General features: G+C 44.6%; 2 long non-coding RNA genes across 2 annotated transcripts; both read right to left on the reverse strand.

Annotated features, from left to right (window-relative positions):
• Window positions 1-435: 435 nt before the first annotated feature.
• On the reverse strand, window positions 436-13,327 carry LOC148122353 (uncharacterized). The gene is made up of 2 exons (XR_015737732.1): window positions 12,945-13,327; window positions 436-873 (listed from the first exon to the last, which is right to left on the reverse strand). It is a non-coding gene; the product is annotated as an uncharacterized LOC148122353 (long non-coding RNA).
• Window positions 6,586-12,446, reverse strand: LOC146894499 (uncharacterized). The gene is made up of 3 exons (XR_015001653.2): window positions 8,642-12,446; window positions 7,928-8,020; window positions 6,586-7,031 (listed from the first exon to the last, which is right to left on the reverse strand). It is a non-coding gene; the product is annotated as an uncharacterized LOC146894499 (long non-coding RNA).
• Window positions 13,328-22,629: the final 9,302 nt, after the last annotated feature.

A 22,629-nucleotide genomic window follows, 5' to 3' on the forward strand; every position in this document is an offset into this window, starting at 1 on the left:
GGGGACCTGGATCAAGAGGTTTCAAAGGAGAAGAATATTGATTTGTGGCCTAGAGATGGTTCTTGTGATAGTTCGTGAAGAATGTGACTGCTTTTTGCCTTTGTCTGAAAAACCTACCTGAGACTAAATTGAAGAGCTTTGGATTAATTCTGTTAGTAGACATAATCTCACAACAGCCTAGTATAGACTGTTGTATGGTTACTAGTGTTAATTCTAATGAAGATTAATAATTAAAAGGAACAATCTGAGCAAGGAAAAATACAAGATGTAGAACAATTTGAGGAGAAAAGGAAGTGGAATGGAGTTAAAAATCCTGTGTTTAAGGTGGTAAACAGATAAGAAATGAAATAAAAGTAGTGGTGATCTCAGAGCAAGATTCCACCCAGCTAAATTTCCAACTTGTGAAAAGGAATTAATGAAAAACTTAGAGCCGGGTATGGTGATGCATATCTTTAATTCCAGCACACCAAAGGCAGAGGCAGACAAACCTCTGAGTTTGAGGCCAGCCTGGTCTACAGATCCAGTTTCAGGACAGCCAAACTGAGACAGTGAAGGAAACCATTGGAGGTTACAGAAAGCTGGTGAAGATGTGATTGGCTGAGAGGGCCATGCTCCGGCCCCAGCAAGCATCAGAGCTTGGCAGTTCCCGTCTCATGGTTCCGGCTTTAGAGTCAAGGATAGGAAAAGGAGGTTATAGAATTTGCCTTCCAAGGCTAAAGAAAGCTGTTGAGGCTAGGGATGTGTCAGAGATGTCCTTGAATGGAGTTCTACAGAGACCACTGCCAGACGTTGTACAGGTGAAGCCTGGATTGCCTTGGAGATCCCAAGATGTTAGAGATGCCAGAGCTACGGGATACCTGCCCAGGAGACCTGCTAACAGAAAGTGGAATCAGAAATAAGTATGTTGTAGTCAACAAAGTTGAAAAGAGTTAGAGAACCAAAGAGCATTTTGACATCAGATATGGAGATGTAGAGTTTGGTGTAGGCAGAAACTTCTTGTTTGTTTCCCGGCTGCCCAGACCCGAATAATAACACAGAAACTATAAATTCACAATACCACTTGGCCAATAGCTTAGGTTTCTTATTAACTAACTGTTACATCTTAAATTAACCCATTCCTATTATTTCATATTTTACCATGAGGCTCATGGTTTAGTGGTAAGGTTCCGGGGTGAGTCTCCTTCAGCAGATACATGGCATCTCCCTGATTCCACCTTATTTTCTCCTTTATCTCTGCTTAGAATTCTTGCCTTGCTCTATTCTGCCCTGTCATAGGCCGAAGCAGCTTCTTTATTCATTAACCAGTAAAAGCAGCAAATATATTTCCCACACTAGTTTGGAGTTTTCCCAGTGGGTTTTTGAACTTGCTTTGGTCCCGTATTTCCTCACTATGCTCCCTTCCCTACATTTTGGAATGATAGTGTATATCCTGTGCCAGTGCTTTTTGATTTTACAGGGGATTACAGTTAAGAGATTGAGTGAATCTCAGAAGAAACTTTGAACTTTAGACTTTTAAATAACTTTGAGACTTTTATACACTATGGGGACATTTGAAGCTGGACTGAATGCATTTTTGCCTTATGATATGGCTACAAGCCTGTGGAGGCCGGGAAATGGAATGTAGTGGTTTGAAAGAAAATGCCCTTCATAGGGAGTAACACTATTAGGAAGTGTGGCTTTGTTGGAGTGGGTGTGGCCTTGTTGGAGAGAGTGTGTCACTGTGGGGGTGGACTTTGGGGACTCGTTTGTTCAAGCTACACTTAGTGTGGTACACAGTTCACTTCCTGTTGCCTGGGGATCAAGGTCTCAGCTCCTTCTCGAGCACTATGCCTGCCTTCCCCTATCATGCTTCTCATTGCGATGATAATGGACTAAACTTGTGAGACTGTAAGCCAACACCCGTTAAATGTTTTCCTTTATAAGAGTTGCGTGGTCATGGCGTCTCTTCCCAGCAATAGACAGAAGCTAAGGAAGGCTCATCTGTGTCCATGGGCCTGTGCCATGTTGCTTTCTCTTGGTGGCTCGGGAAGCAGAGAGCACTAGTTTGAACCAGAAGCCAATATCACCATTCCTGCCTCCTGAAACTCACTTTGGCTAGGCAGGTCATCTTCCCAAAGGGTCCAAAACTTCCCAAAAGAATACCAGCTGAGACCTGTAGTCAAACACAGTGTTCTTGTGGGAACATTTTACATTCAGCCACAAGAAAGGGCATCTCTGCTCAGCTGCCAGAAATAGGAGCCATTCCCAGCTCTGTGAATTCAACCTGTCTGACCTTCCTTAGCATTTTAGGGGGGAGATTCAGATGTGATGAAGACTCATCTGACAACTGCAGATTGCCAGGACCCTCGTTCTTTGTGACATTTTACTTTCCTCATTTTCTTGTGAGGATTTTCACATCTTAACCTTTCTCGACTTCAGATTTTTCCAGAACTTGAAAATTCTAGTCATCTTCTTCCTAATTTTGTTTCCTCAATTCTGGTATCTGTTGTCAGAGGCTGCTTGTTCATTCCTGACTGCCCAGATCATGAAATAATCACTCCGAAACTATGTTAATTGCAATATTGTTTGGCCAGTGACTCTAGAGTATTCCTAGCTAGCACTTACATCTTAAATTAAACCACTTTTATTATTTTATATTTTACCACAAGGCTTGTGGCCTACCAACAGAGTTCCAGCATGTCTCTGGCGGTGGCTACATGGCTTCTCAATGACTCTGCCTTCTTTCTCCCAGCATTCAGTTTAGGTTCCCCACCTAGTTCTACTCTGTCCTATCACAAGACAAAGCAGTCTCTTTATTCATTAACCTATAAAAGCAATACATATACAGAAGGACTTCTTACATCAGGTATCCATATACAGACTTTTGTGTTGTATTATTAAATGATTTTCTTTTCTTTCTTTCTTTCTTTCTTTCTTTCTTTCTTTCTTTCTTTCTTTATTTATTTATTTATTTTTCCTTCCTACGAGTTGTCCTCTGACCTCCACATGTGTTTTAAGACATGAGTGCCTATACACACCTACTACTGCTACTACTACTACTATTACTACTACTACTATTACCACTACTACTTCTCTCTCTCTCTCTTTCACACACACACACACACACACACACACACACACACACACACACACACACACATTTTAAAACCTGTTTGAGACAGGCCACATGTAGCTGACCTCAGACCCACCTTGAACCACTTCTGTCCTCCATGCACTGAGATTATGAGTATGCACCGTCCATGGGCAGGGGAGAGATGCTACCCTCCACACCCCATGCCACCCATCAGTACCCGAGGCAGGTAGGGGAGCTGCCCCTGCTCTCCACCAGCTGCAACACTCAGGTGAGCAGGTCCTGCACCTTGCCTGGACAGCACAATAGAGCCAACCAATCCTATTGGCAGAGGCATGTGGTGAATCAGTCCCAAAGTTGAGAGCGTGGGAGAGCTATCCCCATTACTTATTTGTCATGTAGCAGCATGGGTGGGGAGGAGCTGCCCTACGCCCACCACCAGGGCCTGAGGCAGGTGGGAGAGCTGGTCTTGAGGTCAGAAGGGCAGGAGAGCGGCCCTTCACCAGTTGCAACACTCAGAACAAGCCCTGCTCCTCACATCGGCGGCACAATAAAATCAACCCCATTCGCCGAGGTTGGGGGTGAGCCAGCCCTGATACTGTGAGCATGGAAGAGCTGTCCCCATTATACTCACCTGTCACATGGTAGCATAGGCAGGAGAGAAATGTGTCTGTCCCCCCTCAACCCTCATTAGTGCCCAAGGCAGCTTGTAGAGCTGGCCCTGAGGCCTTAAGAGCCACAGAGCTGGCCCTGAGGTCGTAAGAGCTGGAGAGCTGGCCCTGCCCCTCATCTGCTGCAGCCCTCGGGAGAGCTGCCCCTATACCATGCCTGGACAACACAGTAGAGCTGGCCCTGAAGGTGTGGGTGTGGGAGAGCTGACCCTGAGGATATGAAAGCAGAAGAACTGGTCTTGCCCCTGGCTTGTGGCTGTAAAGGGTGAACTAGCCAAGGCAATGCAGGAGCGCTCACCCTGGTGGTGAGGACAAGGGAGAGCTGGTGGGCTGACCAACTCTGCAACTATCCATGCCCAGAAGCAGGATTATAGGTTGGCCCACTCTGATATCCACCCCACCTGTGATCTGCTGGAGCACGTGAAGGGACGGGTCCTGCAGACCCAGAGCTGCAGGATCTCCACGACACAGGACAAGAGCAGAATGACCAAGAGGAGTCCCGGTGAGGGCTCAGCATCCATAGTGTAGCAGGAACCAGAGGCCTTGGAACAGACCAATGACTCTGTGCAATGAACACATCCAATAAAGATATATAGAAAAGTGGGTTTATTTACTGTGTGAGTCACTATGTCACACTACAGCTTCCAGGATAAGATTTTGTTTTTGTTTTCCCTTTTATTTTTTTTCTCTTAAATTTTATTGCGGGGGTGGCTGAAAGGGCAGAGGTCATATATGCAGGGACAGGAAATGAATGAGATCGAGATGTGTGATGTGAAAGACACGAAAAATAAAAAGAAAGTTAGAAAAACAAAATGGTTTGGAAGGATAAAGAGAAAAAAAACCAAAAAACCAAGCATGTGCCATCATGCCTGACTTTTTCTTGTCGATAAACTTTGAGTAGCTACTAATTTTAGGTCATTATGAATAATGTTTCTTGATTGTGGGAATCAAGTATTTGTAGAAACACATGTCTTCATTTCTTTGTGGCTGATAACTAGGCATGAGATTGTTGGGTTACTAGGTAAGTACATATTTATTTTTCCTTGGTTAGGCAGCTATTTACCCTTTTGCCTACTCTTAATTTGGGTCATCTGGAGCAGAGGGATAGCCAGGTCGTGTGGGTGTTGAGTTCATGGCCTTGAGCACGATGAGCCTGCTCTGTCCCGAATGGCACCTCATCCTCTTGCTTTACTGTTGAGCTCTAACAGTGCTTGCTTGCTTGCTTTGATTTAAGATAGGGTTTTACTATGTAAGCCAAGCTGCCCGGGAACCTGCAGAAATTCTTCTGATCTGCCTTTTCAGTGCTGGGATTACAGGCTTGAACCACCACACCCAACTTTAAGAACTCAATCTACATTCTGCATAACAGTCCATTAACAAATACAAGATACTCCAATGCTTTCTTTCAGTCTGGGATTTATATTTCATTTCTTCCTGGTCCCTTCTAAAGAGCAGAAGTTTTTTTTTTAAGTTTTTTTTTTGAGACATTGTCTTGTTGTGTAGCCCAAGGTGGCCGTAAACTTGTGACAATCCTGTTTCAACCACTTGAGTGTTGAAATTATAGTTATATAGCATCACATCTGGCTGGATTGTGTGTGTGTGTGTGTGTGTGTGTGTGTGTGTGTGTGTGTGTTATTTGATCCCTGCACTTGGGAGGCAGAGTTAGGTGTATCTCTATGAGTTTAAGGCCAACCTGATCTACAGAGTAAGTTCCAGGACACCAAAGCTGTTACACAGAGAAACCCTTTCTCAAAAAACAAAATAAAAAGGAAAGAAAAAAGGAAGGGAGGGAGGGAGAAAGGAAGGAAGAAAAGAAAAGAAATATTTGACCAAAATGAATTTTCCTAGTTTTCTAGACTGTTATATTATTTACTTTAGATCTGTGATTTTTTTTTAGCTCACTGCTGCACATGATGAGATTGGTATGGGGATATTTCTTAGTATATTTATTTATTATGTTGGTGTACAGATAACTTATCCTGATATTATTTATTTTAAAAAAAGACTTTCAGGGCTGGGGAGCCAGATCAGCAGGCAAAAGTCTTTATTGTGTGAGTCTGCTGGCCTGTGTGTGACCCTTGGAATCCACGTAAAAGCCAGATGAGATAGTACTCATCTATACCCACACCGTTCCTACAGTGAATGGTGAATGGGACGACGGGACAGGGAGTAGCTAGGAGCTCCAGGGACAGCTAACCTGTGTGCAGCACAAGAGACGCCACAAGAGAGAGCCCCTGCCTCAAAAGCAAGGGAAGAAAGAAGGGAGTTGTCTTCTGACTTCCACCATGTCCTGACATACAAGCACCCCATCACACACACACACACACACACACACACACACACACACACTTAAAAGGACTTTGTCCTCACTCATTAAACTACCATTTCCAGCCCTGGCCCTCAGAGGAGGAAAGGCTGAAGTGGTGAACAGCAAGATTTACGGATGTTCTGGCCTCCATTTCCCTTTTTCCACAATTTTGTGCTTTAATACACAAGTTTTGTTTTTTTTTTTTTCTGGACTTGGTGACCCAAGCCTGCAGTACCAGCACCAGGGAGGCTGGGACTGAAGGGTCAAAAGTTCAAGGCAGTCTGAGCTATAATGAGACACCCTCTCTCACACAGTAACAAACCATTTTTGGGAGGGAAACCACATGTAGAGCCTCACATATGATAGGCAAACGCTCTACACCTGAATTATATCTCCAGCCCAAATTTTTGCTGTTTTATTCAGTAACTGTAAGAAAAAAATTCTCTATTCAATGAGTCTGCCTATTGTTAGATGAAAAATAAATGTCCATTCTTTTGTCTTTTTTATTTTACATAATTCTTTATTGACTCTGGAAATTTCACATCATGCACCCTAATCCTGCTCACCTCCTAGTACTTCCATATCCACCCCATACCCCTGCAACGTGTCCACCCCAAATTAATTAAAAACAAAACAAAACAAACAAAAAACCCATCTTGATCCTCCATCTTTGGATCCAACATCTCTTCATCCATCCTAGCAGCATCAGGAACTGCAGTGTGTCACACAGTGACCCTTTCCTCCAATCAGTCCCACCCAACAAATGTTCATCGCAGTGAGTCATTGGTCTGCTTCAAGACTTCCAGCACACCATCATCACCTGAGTCATGAAAGGCGCATGGTTATCATTCTGCAGGACCAGTCCTTTCGTGAATTCCAGCAGGTCATAGATGGAGCAGATGTTAAAGAGGGCCAACCCAAGGCCCAGGATGTGGGTCTGGGTAGTAGATGAGCTGCTTGGTCCAGGCCACTGGAGCTGCACCTTCAAGGGACAGAAACAGCTCTCCTAAGCCAATGCTGTTGGACCCAGCTCTCCCACGCCTGTGATGAGGGTAGAGCTATCTCTCTTAAGTGCAGGTGGGGGGGGATTCAGTTCTCTCTTGGGAGGTGGGGACGGCTCTCCTGTTGCAGGGTGATGTGGGATTCCCCTCTGTATACTATGATTATGTTTTATTACTATTGGTTAGTAAAGAAGCTGCTTTGGCCTATGGCAGGGCAGAATATGGCGAAGTGGAAAATGCAATCAGAGTTAGAGGAAGAAAGACGGCGGAGTCAGGCAGATGCCATGTAGCTGCCCAAGAAGCAAGAGGTAACAAACCACGAGCCTCATGATAAAACATAAAATAATACAAGTGGGTTAATTTAAGATATAAGAGTTAGTTAATAAGAAGCCTGCGCTAATAGGCCAGACAATGTTGTAGTTAGTATAGTTTCTGTGTGATTATTTGGGTCTGGGTGGCCAGAAAACCAAAGCAGAGTCTCCATTTACAGTAGTGTCCACTGAGGGGCCAGCTATCCTAGGGCCAGTGAGGGGAAGGGCTGACTCAGCAGAGCCTTCAGATTTCAACATGCATGATTCCTAGGACCCTTTGTTGTAACACAAGCCATATTCATCATCCCAGACCCTGGCGGCTATTGAACCACAGACTTAGACACGGCCCAAACCCAGATGACACAATGACCCCATGTGGCTGTACAGGCCACTCAGATCAGCATGGCCTGGCGGCAACACAGAACCATTATTTTAAAAATGCTTGTGGGTATTTTAATATGCTTTTCAAGATTTGCTGAGTGTTTTAGTTACTTTTATACGGCCATATCGAAATACCATGACCAAGGCAAATGTACAGAGGGAAGCGTTTGATTTGGGGGACTTACAGTTTCAGAAGGTAACCATGATCATTACAGTGGGAGCATGGCAGCAGGCAAGCAGACAAGCATGGCACTGAAGCTGTTGCTGAGAGTTTACATCTGCTCCGCAAGACCAGGGCAGAGGGAGACGGGGAGAGAGAGAGAGAGAGAGAGAGAGAGAGAGAGAGAGAGAGAGAGAGAGAGAGAGAACTGGAAAATCATACAGACTTTTGAAACCTCAAAGCCTACCCCAAGTGATGCACCTTCTTCATTAAGACCACACTTTTTAATCCTTCTCCAACAGTTCCATCGACTGAAGACAAAGCATTCAAATGTATGAACTTATGGAGTACATTCTCATTGAAACCATTGCAGTGAGTACTGAAATAACTATCCCTTTACAGATGTATTAGAATCCACTCTTATGTTCAAGATTTTTGTTTTGTTTAGCTCTGTGTGATCTTTGCCCAAGGTTTTGTACATTTCTTTCTTTCTTTGTGTGTGTGTGTGTGTGTGTGTTTGGGGGTCAGGGGACTGGAATTACTATGTAACCCAGGCTGGCATTTGCTGTGTGATGAAACTCTGGGGAAACACGACACACCTACCTACTCTCCCAAGTGGAATCCCAGGACAGAACAAAGTAAGGGTACCACCAAAGCTCAGCTTGATAGACCAATGAGTTTTATTGGTGTTACTTACAAGGAAATGGGGGACAGGTTACTTAAAGGAGAAACGACTCACAGTTAAAGAAATGACTCAAAAACAGCTGTATCGCCAAAGCCAGCCACAGTATGGGTGACAGGTCACAAAGCTGGGAACCTGGAGCACACTGCACAGCCTGCAGGCAGCTCGACCAGCAGGTGAGTGTCCTTTTAAGGTGCTTCGGTTGGTCTAAACCTCTTCTAGACAGCTGAGCTGGCTCAGAGTCTTTGCAGCTTAACTTTCCTTCCTCTGAGAGAGACTCTTTACCAGTTTTTATTGTTTACTCTGGCAGGGAGGGGCCTAGTCAATCTGGTCAATTCCAGGGACTTCCTGAAGCTATTTTAGGCTGTTTACCTTCCTGCTTAAGGAGCTTCCTACAGGATGGAATGTTTCAGCCTCAGGAAACTGTTACTCGACAGCATGGCCATCCTGGTAAGAGGTTGGTTTGCTTTGTGTTCTTTCATTGTGCCCAGACACTTGTCAAACTCACTTTAATTATTTACTTTTGTCTTTCCCAAATATGTTTATTGCATTTTATTTGTTTGATTTTGAGACAGGCTTTTGTGATCCAAGCTTGCCCAGAATTCCACATGTAGCTTAGGCAGGTCTCAGTACTCCTGAGTAATAAGATTACAGGTGTGTGCCTGTACATGGTACAGCTCTGTAGGGAAAGGTATCCTGGCAGGAGGGAACCACAGATTCACAGTCAACACTGCACGACAAATTTTACACACGAGATCTACCGGGAAAGCACAATAGAGCGGCTGCCTCTGCTCAAGTAAGACACAGGGGAGAACTGAGTAGGAGGCAGGCTTTATACAGGGGTTGTTGGGGGTGGAGTTTTTCAGGGTAGAGATTTCCGGGATGGGGACTGGTGGGATTTCAAGTCCTGAATTTGAGGTGAGCCCAGGGATTAATGAATTTTCAAGCTCTTCCAGGGATTGGTGGGTTTTCAAACCCCAGAAGTGAACTTGGACCTTTACCCTGTAGTGCTACTACACACAACTGGCTTATTTACTGTAAAAGTAGCTTTTGCTGGAAGTGGTGGTGAATGCTTTATAATCTGAGCTACTTGGGAGGCCGTAGAAGAAAGATTGCAATTCAAGACCAGTTTGAACTTCAGAGCCGGTCCCATGTCTCAAAATAAGAATGTAAAGTCAGGCAATGATAGCACTCCCAGCACTTGGGAGGCAGAAGCAGGCAGATTTCTGAATTTGAGGCTAGCCTGGTGTAGAGAGTAAGTTCCAGGACAGCCAGGATTACACAGAGAAACCCAGTCTCGAAGACAAAAATAAAATAAAATTTTAAACAGAGCTAAAAGTGCATCTCAGTGGTAAAGTCAGTTGCCTAGCATGTGTGATGACTTGGGTTCAACTCCTAATAAATACAAATTTTATTTTATTGCACTTTTTATTTAGTGTGCATACATACTTGAGTGTATGTACACATGTGTACATATGCTTGTGCATGTGTGAAGGACAACATGTGTGATTCAGTTCTCTTCTTCCACCAGGGATCAAACTCAGGTCACCAACCTTGGTGCTTTTACCAGCTGAGCCATCTCACTGGACCATAATATTTTTCTCGAGACAGGGTTTCTCTGTGTAGCCCTGGCTGACCTGGAACTCGCTCTGTAGGCCAGGCTTGCCTCGAACTCAGTGATTCACCGGCCTGCCTCTGCCTCCCAAGAACTGGGATTAAAGGCACGCACCACCATCATCCATTTCTGAACCATAAGATTTTTTAAAAATAAAAATAACAAAGATGGTGAGATGGATTAGTTGGTAAAGTACCTGCCACGTATGCATGAAGAGCTGAGTTCGGATCCCCAGCATCCCTGGAAAAGTTGGCACAGTGACAAACACTGTAACCTCAACATTGACAGAAACAACAGGATCCCTGAAATTCATTGGTCGACTCCCAGCATCCACATGGCTGCTCACAACCATCTGCATCTCCAGGCCCAGGGCATCTGATGCCCTTTGCTGGCCCCAGCAGGAGCCAGGCACACACTCACATGCATAAAATAAAAATATTTACATAAAATAAAATAGTAAAAATATTTATGTAAATTTTTTTTTCTTCCACTTTCACCTGGTTTGGCTACTCTGCTAAGGGAGTCAGGAAACTTCAGAGACTACTGATCAGGGCAAAATCTCTTCTGAGACAACGTGTGTTCTTCTGAACAACAGTACAATCAAAGATGTCAAAGACAATAAATCAGATGTGTTCACTTAGGGCTAAAATGATCTACAAGTTTGGGTTTTTGACACCCCCTTACTGTTCCCAAATATAAACAATACCCCTTATAAATCCACCTTCCAATTTTGTTTACAAAAGGAAAAATCTTTACTCTTTAAACCTTGTTGCAAATTATACTCTCTGTCTAGTAATTTAGAAAGTCTCATGTCCTACATAGCCATTATAAAGATACCCAAGTTCAGCTCTCCTTTGAGAAGCACACAGCCACACTCAGGTATGTCTTGTCTTCTCCCAGAGCCTCTTTTTCTTAGACACCATGTTTAAAATCTATGTTTTAATTTCTTAATAAGCTCCAACTCTGCTTCTTCATACTGATCTATCCTGACATTCTTTTCTGTGGTAAAGACAAGAATTCTGGGTTTGCCTAAGTGAAGGTCCCTAAGGCAAAATAGAACTCAGGTTGCTGTGGGCAACAGCGTGCAGCTGTGCCTCCATCCTTGCTACTGCTGGCAGCTACACTTGGAAGAACAAAAAGAAACACAGCAATTCCCCGAAGCCCACCTCTAGAGCTCATGTGAGGCTTGGGGGGGGTGGGGGGGAGAGAAAGAGAGAGCGCAAGCAGTCTGTGTAACTGGGCTGAGATGGTTCAGAGGGTACAGAGCTTGTCCAGGTGTAAAAACCTTAGTCCATGTCTCCAGAACCAGTGCATATCTGTAACCCCAGGGCTCTAACAGTGTTGTGGGAGGAGAGACAGGAGATGCCTGGAAGCTTGCAGCCAGCAGCCAGTAACAAAGAGACCCTGTTTCAAAAGGCAAGGGTCAACACCAGAAGTTGTCTTCTGACCTTCACACAAATGCTATGGCATAGATGTGTCCAAACTCAGATACACACATACCACACATACCTACCCCACACATGCACATACACTCATATACGCATCATGTATACACAAATATCACATACACATCACACACACATACATAAACACACATACAAAATCACCCATGCCTACATACACTCACATACATTTACATACATATCCACAAACATATAATACACACAGCACATATACATAGACACACACATACACAGACATACATACATAGCACATACACAGACACTCATACATGTATCACATACATCACACATACCTATATACACTCATGTACATACACACACATAAATACAAACCTCATACACATGCACAACACACACATACAGGCACAACACACACACACACACGATTTAAAGAAGCAGGATGAGGAGGAGGCAGCAGAGCTATAGCCCTAGGCTGACACTGACCAATAACTGTCTTAACTCCAGTCTCTCCGCAGGGCAGTGTGAGTGACAAGCTGTCAGACTATGTGAAATCTCTTTGACTGCCATCAGGCTTCAGTCCTTCCTTCTCCCAGCTTGGGACTCTCAGAGCAAGTCCAGTTTCTTGGGGTCCATTGCTTCAGTAGGTAGATAGCATAAGGGTGAGGCCCCAGTGTCCTTTAAAATATTCCTGCCAGCATGCTACAGGGCCTGGAAGGGAAGGAAGAAGGCTCCTGTTTGGGAAGTGACCAGCCCACCTAGGGCACTTCATACAAGTAGAATAGTCTGAGGTCTCCACTTCGGAGCTTCATAATCAAGGACTGATTATGTTTCTCCATTCATTAAAAAAATTAAATCAATAAACTATTTTGGAACAGTACCTTTGGATTTAAGTATATTACACCAAGTCTCTCTCTCTCTCTCTCTGTCTCTCTGTGTGTGTGTGTGTGTGTGTGTGTGTGTGTGTGTGTGCGTGTGCGTGTGTGTGTGTGTGCAGCTCCCATAGCCCTCCTGTCCTACACATGTATGGAAGCTCTATACATTCATTAATTTTTCAAACTCTGTGTTCTAGACTTGGCTCTGAACCATGGCCCAGCACTGCCTCAAGCACTTTCAGTTCAGTGAAGGAGACAGACTGGCCTGGGGCAGTGAGACAGGGAGGGTATTCTTGGGTGGAGGTGAATGAGCCCAGGCTGTCACTTCCTGCAGGGCACCTCCTGAGGGTGTTCTGGAGAGTGGATTCCTGTCCCACTCTGCTTTCTGTTGCTGTGATAAACACCATGACCAACAGCGACTGGGGGAGGAAGGGGTTAAGTCACCTTACCTACACTTTCGGATCACAGGCCATCACTGAGGGGAGTCAGGGCAGGAACTCAAGGCAGCAACCTGGAGCAGAGACCTTGGAAGAACATGGTTTACCGACTACCTCCAGCTGGCCCTTGCTCATCCAGCTTTCTTATACTACCCAGGATAGCTGGCCGAGGGGTGGCACCACCCACAGTGCGTGGGGCCCTTTTACACCAATCAATAGTCAAGATAGTTTCCTATGTACATGGCCACTGGCCAATCCCTCAGTTGAGACTCCTTCTTCCCAGATAATTTTGGTTGTCTCTAGTTCACAGTAAAAACTAACTAGGACAATTCTAAAGGAGCGGTAAATGTTAGCTAAGAAAGCAATGAGGACAAGAAAGGGCTCTCTCTCTCTCTCTCTCTCTCTCTCTCTGTGTGTGTGTGTGTGTGTGTGTGTGTGTGTGTGTGTGTGTAGGAATGGCCAAGCAGCATGTCACACCCAAGATCTCTGTGTGGTTTAAGATTAGACCTTTAGCGAGTGACCTCATCTCTCCCTGCTTCAGTTTACTCAATGGGAAAAGTGCTGGGTAACAGTACCCACCTCTCAGAGCAACAGGTGAACTCCAGTCCTGTGTGTGAAGCAGAAGATGAGCCTGAACATTTCCAGTCAATGTCATGCTCTGTGCAAAGGTGGGGGAGGCTAGCTGGAGCGGGAGAGATGACTGGAGCGGGAGAAATGGCTGGAGGACTTGAAAGAAGAGTTTGGAGTTGAGCAGAATGCAGTGGGCGAGAAGATGAGAAGCCCAGTAAGGCCAGGACTGGGGACTGTGGAGAGAGCATCTTCTCCTCCTGTGACATCAAGGAGAAGCACCAGGACATAAGCTTTCCTAATACCTCTGGTTACATCAGCAGTACCACAGCTTCCAGGGACAAGGAGGTGACAATCCCTCTTCAGGCTCAACTTCACCAGAAGGGCTGTGATTCTTTGGAGACCTTGCTGAAAGGAAGAAAAGAAAGCTGAGAAGCAGCCAGGGATTTGGGGTGGTAGCAAACATATACACATACACAAAACATAAAACAAATCTATTTTAAAATAGATAAATATAGTAGAGGGCCAGCAAAGTGACTTCCTGAGTAAAGGCACTCACTGCTAAGCCTCAATTCAGTGGCAGGGACTCACATGGTAGAAGGAAAGAACCTTCTAACCTCTGAGCTCCACACAGAGGCTGTGGCCCACATATAATATACAAATTAAAAGAAAATGTTTTCTAAAAATAATTTTTGTTTTGCCTACATGTATGTATGTGCACCACAGTGTGCAGTACACACAAAAGCCAGAAGAGGGCATCGGATACTCTGGAACTGTAGTTATTAGATAGTTGTGGGCTGCCATGTGAATCCTGAAGTCAAATCCAGGTCCTCTGCAAGAGCAGCAAGTGTTCGTATCTACTGAGCCATCTCTCCAATTTTTTAAAGTGAAAATGTATTTTTTTAAAGAAATAAGATGGAGAAAGACAGTGGAAGACATCCAATATCCTAGTCACTGTTCTATTGTTGTGAAGAGACACTAAGACCAAGGTAATTCTTATGAAAGAAAGCATTTAATTGGCAGATTGTTTATGGTTTCAGTAGTTCAGTCCATTATCATCATGGTGGGGAGCATGGTGGCATGCAGGTGCTTCTGGAGCAGTAGCTGAGCATCCTGCATCCTGATCCTTAGGTATAGAGGCAGAGAGGGAGGGAGGAAGGTAAGGAGGGAGAGAGGGAGAGACTGGATTGGCATGAGCTTTTGAAATCTCAAAGCACACCCCAATGATATACTTCCTCCAACAAGATCATACCTACTCCAACACGGCCATACCTCCTAATTCTTCTAATCCTTTCTAAAAGGGCTTCCCGGTGACTAAGCATTCAAATATATAAGCCTATGGAGGTCATTCTTATTAAAGCACCCAACATTGATCTCTGGCCTCTAAATTTACATACAAGAGAAGACTCTCTCCCTCCCTCTCTCTCTCTCTCTCTCTCTCTCTCTCTCTCTCTCTCTCTCTCTCTCTCTCTCTCTCTCACACACACACACACACACACACACACACACACGCACACACACACGCACACACACACACACAGGAGGGAAAAGTTTAGAGAGAGAGAGGTAAAAGAACATCCTTTCCTAAGTTTTCAGCTTTCAAGCAGCAAGTCCAGAAACAGCTCCCTATGCCTATATTAAGGAAGGGATTGATGGAGATTTGGCAAGCCCCTAAAGAACCACTGGATGGGTGTTCTGGTTGCCATGACAACCACCCTTGTATTCTGAGGGTTGGAACACACTGTCCTACCTCTGGTTTGGGAAGAGGGGCTGAGGGTTTGACTTGACTATACTGGTGACCAGTGATTTGATCACCATGTTTAGTTAATGCACTGCCATGCAAATCAAGGAGACTTAGTTGAGCCAGACATGGTGGCTCTCCCTTGTAATGCCAGCACTTGGGATGCTGAACCAGAATTGCTTGGAGCTGAAGCTAGGTGGGGCTGCAGAGTAAAACCTGGTCTCAAATAACAACCAAACAAATGGAAAACAAAACAACCAATGTAACATTCAAACACAGAAAACCAGAAAACAGTTGATACCTTCAAGTGGTTTAGGTGTGAAGGAATTTCATGGAACTTTAGATGGAAAATGTTTTCCCACACTTGGCCAAACCCATATCCTCGGAGTTCAGTCTCTAGCTCTTCCTTCCTTCCTTCCTTCCTTCCTTCCTTCCTTCCTTCCTTCCTTCCTTCCTTCCTTCCTTCCTTCCTTTTCCTTCCTTTTTGTTTCTTTTTTGAGATAGGGTTTCTCTATATAGCCCTGGCTGATCTGGAAATCTCTATCTAGATCAGACTGGCCTCAAACTCACAGAGATTCACCTCAGATTAAAGGCATGTGCCACAATTCTCAGTCACCTTTCTAAATTCTCTGGATTAGGGTCTCTCTCAGATTGTTTTTCTTTGAAAACCAACCTTAGCTAGTCTCCTGGGTTTAGGCAAAGAGGAGGACTCAGAGGCAGAAGATGTAGAAGTTGGGACTCTGTTCCCACTGCCTATCAAAGTGACCGAAATGGAAGAGGAGCCATTTTACCTCCTTTAGCAAAACCCTGTTCTAATGACTTTATTTCTGATAGGCTAGGCAGTCAAGCCATTTTTGTAAAGCACCTCCATTTTGGCTGAACTGTGACAATTCCAGTAGCTACAGTGATTTGCTTTTTACAACTAAAGTAACTTTTTCCTCTAGATTCTTGCCTTTCCTGCTCCTCTGACCCCGGATACCTGTCAGCCAGGAAAGATGTTACCAATGCTCTAACATTCTCTAACTGAGCACTTACTTACTGGTTATACCTAGCAATGGCCAACAGTAAACAAACAAACAAACAAACAAAAATACTCAATCTACTTCCTGCTGCTCCTGGCCCAGTCTGCATGCAACCACACTCCCTTTCGTGATGTTCATGGGCCAAGCCTCTGAAACTGGAAGCAAGGTCCCAGTTAAATGCTTTCTTTTATAAAAGTTGCCTTGGTCATGGTGTCTCTTCACAGAAATAAAACAGTAGTTTAAGATCTTAATTGGCTTTGTTTTGTTTGCTGGAAACAGTTGACATTGTCGTTCTGTAACCACTTTGGTGGGAAGGAAGGTATTCTAAAGAGAGACATTTACGCCCTTCCCTTTAGCTATCAGACTGCTGAAACTGTGGACCCCCAAAAGTGGAATAGCCCAGGAGTCTAAGGCTGGGAGAAGAGAAGGGCTTCAGCCAGTGCCATTCAGAGGAAGACATGCCTCATCCTGAAAGAGGTTGCGCACAGTCTGGCTGCTTCATCAGACCACCTTGCAGGGAAGACTGGAGCTACATGGGTGGACACTGACCTGACCAGGACTGCTTGGCTGTGCACACCTGTGTAACAGCTTCTAGTTAGATCCAAACCCAATGCTAGGTCCAAAGATGGCCTTGGTGAAGGCCACTGGGCCTCTGTTTTCCTCAGGGTGGCCACATTCCCCTGCTCTTCACTGTTATGTGTCTCTTTGATTAGCCTATTGAAGATGGGTGTCCCCTACCACCATACGCCTCTTAAGCCCTTGACAAGACAAGGAAATCGGTGGTCAGCCTTTCTCAGCTCAGGTCCAGCCTGTGTGAGCACTGCCACCCGTTCCTCCTCTCCCTGTGACTGGGTGGCCAAGCCTGTTTTACGGTTCTGTCACTATGCTCAGACCCACAACCCACTGCCCAATTTCCCTGTATTCCAAACAGAGTAGAAAACAAACATTGCCTGCCGAAAATAAGTTGAGTTACAGTGTGGCCAAACTAGGGAGACACAGATCCCCATTTCTCCCTACCACGCCCCGTGACAGTCTTAAAATTCATGGAAAGTCAGGAGACAAAAGCCAGATGACACGTAGATTTCATTGTGAGTCAGTTGAATAGGTTCTTCCTGGAAAAACATGACTCGGGGCATCGCCATCTTCAGCAAGGAGGGCTGCATGCTAAGTCTAGGGTGTACGACTCCCTCTGAGGACCTCAGATTCTTATCTATAAAAATGGGGTCAGCAGGACTGGAGAGATGGATGACTTGTCAGTTAAGAGCACTGACTGCTCTTCCAGAGGACCATGGTTCAATTTCCAACACCCACATGACAGCTCACAAGTGTCTGTAACTCTAGTTCCAGGGAATCTGACACCTTCCCACCATTGCACATAAAATAAAGTTAAATAAATCATAAAAATATTCTTATTTAAAATTATTCAAAATGACGTTAACAATGCTTATCTTGAAGGATAAGCATTGTTGAGAGGCCTGAGCAAACAGTTTCCACAGGCCAGGTGCCAGATAAGCCTAAGTTCCCTTCCAGAACTTTCTCTCCCTTGCCCCCATCATGCCAGGTCCCTTGTCATGGCTCTGCTTCTGGCCTACCAGGAGAATGGTTTCTCAATATATTCAAGTGACGTGTGAAGTCCCAAGCCCGGACTTGACCATGCTCTCTCCCAAGTGCAAGAAGTGATCTTGGCCCCATTCTTAAATTGTAGTGGAGGCCCTGGGGTACCCTTGCTTCTCCATTCATGTGTCCATGAGTTTCTGCCCACCCTGACTGATTTAACGTCCAACATGGCAGCTGGGAACCTCTTAGCCCTCACTTGTTTAGCCCACCTAGATGGGAGGCACCTTTGAACTCTCCTTCTTCTTCTAGGAATGTGGAGAGACTAAAGGGAACCTGCTGGGTCTCCAGTACCCAGGGACCTGCTATCTGGGCTAGCAGGCAAAAGGTTACCACCTAATCTCAGCAAGCAACACCACTCTACGAACAGCCCATGGCAGCAAGGGGTGGCACGCTCCCAGATCACACCTGCATCAGCTGTGAGTCTCCCAAAGGCTCAGATTTCCCATTGGCTGGCTGCCCTCACATCCACCTGTTACCAACATCCCTTTGCTATAAGACACTGGCAGTTCTTCTGGTCCAGTCCTTTAGTGCCTTTACCTTGCCCCAGGTGGTACCAAAGCCAGCTATATCATGGGAGACTGTTCAGTCTATCAGTGTACACAACCTTCCAGTCTCTGGGGTCTGTTGCCAAGGTGCTTTGTTTCAAACTGACTGCATTTGGGGGCTTGAAGTTGCCCTCAAAACTACAATATTTTTTGTGAGGGAAACTATGGAAGGAAAGGTAATAAAGGAGCTATTAAAACAAGAATGCTTTTTAATTTTTTTATTAATTATTTTTAAAATAAAAGTAGGCCTTCCGAACATGGGTGTACATGACCAGAATCCCAGAACTTTTGGGAACAGAGGCAGGAGGTTCCTTGGAAGTTTGAGACCAATCTGGTCAGCTAAACAAGTTCCAAGCCATCCAGGCTACCTAGTTAGACCCTGTAGTAGTTTGAAAGAAAATGACTCCCAAAGGGAGCGGTACTATTAGGAGGTGTGGCCTTGTTAGAATAAGTATGGTCCTGTTGGAGGAACTGTGTCACTGTGGAGGTGGGCTTTGAGACCTCTTTTGCTCAGACTTCACCCAGTATTTCAGTTCATTTCCTGTTTGCCTGCACGATGTAGAATTCTCAGCTACCTCTTCAGTACCATGCCTTTCTACACACCACCATACTTCCAGCCACCACACTCCCCAGCCATAACGATAATGGACTAAACCTCTGAAACTGTATGCCGCCACCATAATTAAATGTTTTCCTTTATAACAGTGTCTCTTCATAGCAGTAAAAGCCCTAAGACAGATTCTGTCTCAATAAACATAAAATGAGGAGGATGAATGAGAAGAAGAGGAGGAGAAAGAGACATGTTGTTGTATACAGTGTCTTGTTTGGATGTGTGGGAAGTCTTGGGAACTTAACTTTCTTACACTCCCCTACTAATGGACCCTCAAGGCTTACTTGGAGGTCCTAGCAAAGATACACGGCCACTCAGATCCCCCTGACCCAAGAACAGTCCTCCTCTCTTGGGGGAAGATCTTTGTCTTCCATGGAACGTACAACTCTGGGAGGAACTCACCTGAACAGTGAAGAAGGAAGGGGACACTTGCCTAGTCATTCTATTGTGCTTAAATTTGGTGGTCAGCTTGATTACTATCTGGAATGGGATAAAACCCAAGCAGCTGAGTACACCTGTGAGGGCTTTTCTTGACTAGATCATTTGATATGGGAAGACCACCCTAAATCTGGGCCACATCCTCTGGTGGCAGCTCACATAAAAGCAAATAAAAGAATTTTGCTTTTTTTGTTATTCTTGCTGGCAAGAACATCTGTCCTGCTTCTGAGGCATGCCTTCCTGGTACTGGGACCTCCTTCTTCAGGATGCTGAGGTATCCCTTCCTGGTACTGGGACCTCCTTCTTCAGGATGCTGAGGCATCCCTTCCTGGTACTGGGACCTCCTTCTTCAGGATGATGAGGCATCCCTTCCTGGTACTGGGACTGCTGAGACATCCAGTCTCATGAACTGAGCAACTGCCAGACTCTTGACAGGCAATGAAGCCACTTGAATAAATCATATCTAAACATATATACATATGTTCTATCAGTTCTGGTCCATAAACAGACCAGTTGACTCAACCCTGGGAATCCTAGAGGTAACAAATGTGGCAGGACCCTTTTAAAACAATTTACTAATTTTGGGACAGATAATATGTTCATTTGGTTACAGATTTTAAAATGAAGTCTGTTTCCCACTGCTGCTTCTCCATCTCTTAGGTCCTTGCCAAAAGATTTCTTATTTATTTCTAGTAGATATATGCTTCATATAAAAGCCAATATGAATCTGCCCCCCCATTTTTATAGAAAAGCTATCATGTTATATACATTTTTTTCCTGTACTCAGAAATCTTCCCAGATCAGGAGCATCCCTAATACTGTGATTGTGTCTGTGGTGTTCCAGCAGATGGACTCCAATTCATTTAATCAGTCTCTAGTTGTTTCATAGTGAGGGGTTTCCAGTCTTTTATTGCTGTCCTGGTTTGCCTTCTACTACTGGATAAACACCATGACCAACAGCAACTTGGAGAGGGTTAATTTCAGCTTACAATTGCAATCTGTCACGTAGGGAAGTCAGAGCAGGGACTCAAGGCTGGAACCTGGAGACAGGAACAGAAGCAGAAACCATGCATAATCGTGGTAGATACTTCTAGATGTTTCCTAGAAAGACTACATCAATCTACAGTTCCTACCAGCAATGTATGAGGTTTCTGGTTCTCCACACATGGCTAATCTAAGAGCAACCTTTCATTTGAATGCAATTTGACTGATATCTCTCTCATTACAAAAGTGGATAAGTAGTTTAAGCACAATTTGTATTGTTGTTTTGTTTTTATTGAGGGGGCGGTTTGAGACAGGGTTTCTATCTATCTATCTATCTATCTATCTATCTATCTATCTATCTATCTATCTATCTATCTATCTATCTATCTATCTATCTATCTATATCTTTGGCTGTTCTGGAACTCACCCTGTAGCCCAAACTGGCCTCGAATTCACAGAGATTCACCTGCCTCTGACTCTCAAGTGCTGGGATTAAAGGCATGCACCACAACCTCCCAGTTGTGTGGTTGTTTTTAATGTAAACTTTTTAAAAAGTCGAAGTGTATGTATGAAGGCCAGAGGATAACTTGTGGAATCCAGTTCTCTCCTCCCACCACGTGTGCATTGATCAGGCTTGGCCACAAGTGCCCTTACCACCTACCCATCACAACAGCTCCCCAGACTTTTGTTTTTGTTAAGGCAGGGTCTCAAAAATAACAGCTTTGGCTGTTCTGGAACTCACTATGTAGACCAGGGTGGTCTCAAACTCACAGAAATCCCCCTGCCTCTACCTCCCAAGTGGTGGGATTAAAGGAGTGCCCCACCACACCCAGCTCCTAGTTCTGTTTTTAAGACAGAGTCTCATGTAGTCCAGGCTGACCTTAAATTCACTATGTAGCTGGGAATGTCTCTGGACTGAATCCCCTGCCTCCACCTTCCAAGTACAGGGATCACAGGTATGCACCATCATTATGGTTTAGCACAAACTCTTTGTCTTACCACTTTTCTTTGTGCTCTTGATCTGTTTCTAGTCAATGAACAGTTCTTCATGCTTTAAATACAGAATAAATAGGAATGTGACTCCATCCTGTAGCACTTATCTGGCATATGTAAGACCCTATCGTAGAGACAAAAGCCAAAATAAGAGCTGAATTCCAATAATCAGGCCATGGCCATCTGGAATCCAATGTCTGTAACTTACATCTTATACAGACATCTGTAGGCTGACTGCTATTGACCCATGAGATTTTACAGAAATGGCTAATCTCAAGAAAAAACTTTTGTTGTAAGGTTTACTAGTTAACAAGATAACCAGAGAAGTGCCTGTCCTCTCAGCAATGACCCCATGCATGAGTCCCATGGTGGTAAGACCAAGTAACTTGGGGCTGGGGAGATGGCTCAGTGGTTCCAAGCATGTACTCTGATTCCTAGCATGCATATGGCACTCTAGTCTAGGAGACAAATGCCCTCTTCTGCCCTCCTCAGGGACAGCACACATACGGTGCACAGACGCACGTAGGCAAAAGACCTACATACAGGAAAAAAATTAAAAATCAAGTAACTCCCCCCTCAGCTGCTCTAAAAGAATCTATGCTTGTCTCCCCTGTACCCTCTCCTCCCTAGGAACTTACCAGCTGCTCCCTTGCAGGATTATCAATAAATTCTTTGTTCCTACGTTAGTAAATTCTTTTTAATGCACCATTCCTGGTCTTTCATACTTTGTTTCATGGCACTGGGTTTGATCCTCAGCAGCACAAAAACAGAAAGCTGGGTGTATGGTGCATGCCTGCAATTCCAGCCCTTGGGATGCTTAAAGTAGGAGAGTCTCAAGTTCAAAGTCAGTCTGGGCTACATTGCTAGACTTTGTCTCAAACAAACATATGCCAGTGAAAGATTCTGTATATTGGGGGTTCCTCCCTCTGTTATAAGAGTTGCAGGTGATTTTCCAAGTTTGTCTTTTAGCTTTGTCTTTGGGTTTCTGTTCTGCCAACCTGTTGGCTTTTCTATAGTCAAATTTATCAGTCTTTGCTTCTTTTGATGTCTAGGTTTTCGATCTTCTTCAAAAAGGAACAGGATATGACCCCCCCCCAAACACACACACACCTGACAGTGCAATAAGCTTGGAATGACTTGCTTGGTTCCGAAAGGCACAAGACAACTGCTACTCTACAAG

Source organism: Myodes glareolus, chromosome 4, assembly GCF_982192425.1.
Source record: "Myodes glareolus chromosome 4, mMyoGla1.1, whole genome shotgun sequence".
In the NCBI taxonomy this organism is placed as follows: domain Eukaryota; kingdom Metazoa; phylum Chordata; class Mammalia; order Rodentia; family Cricetidae; genus Myodes; species Myodes glareolus.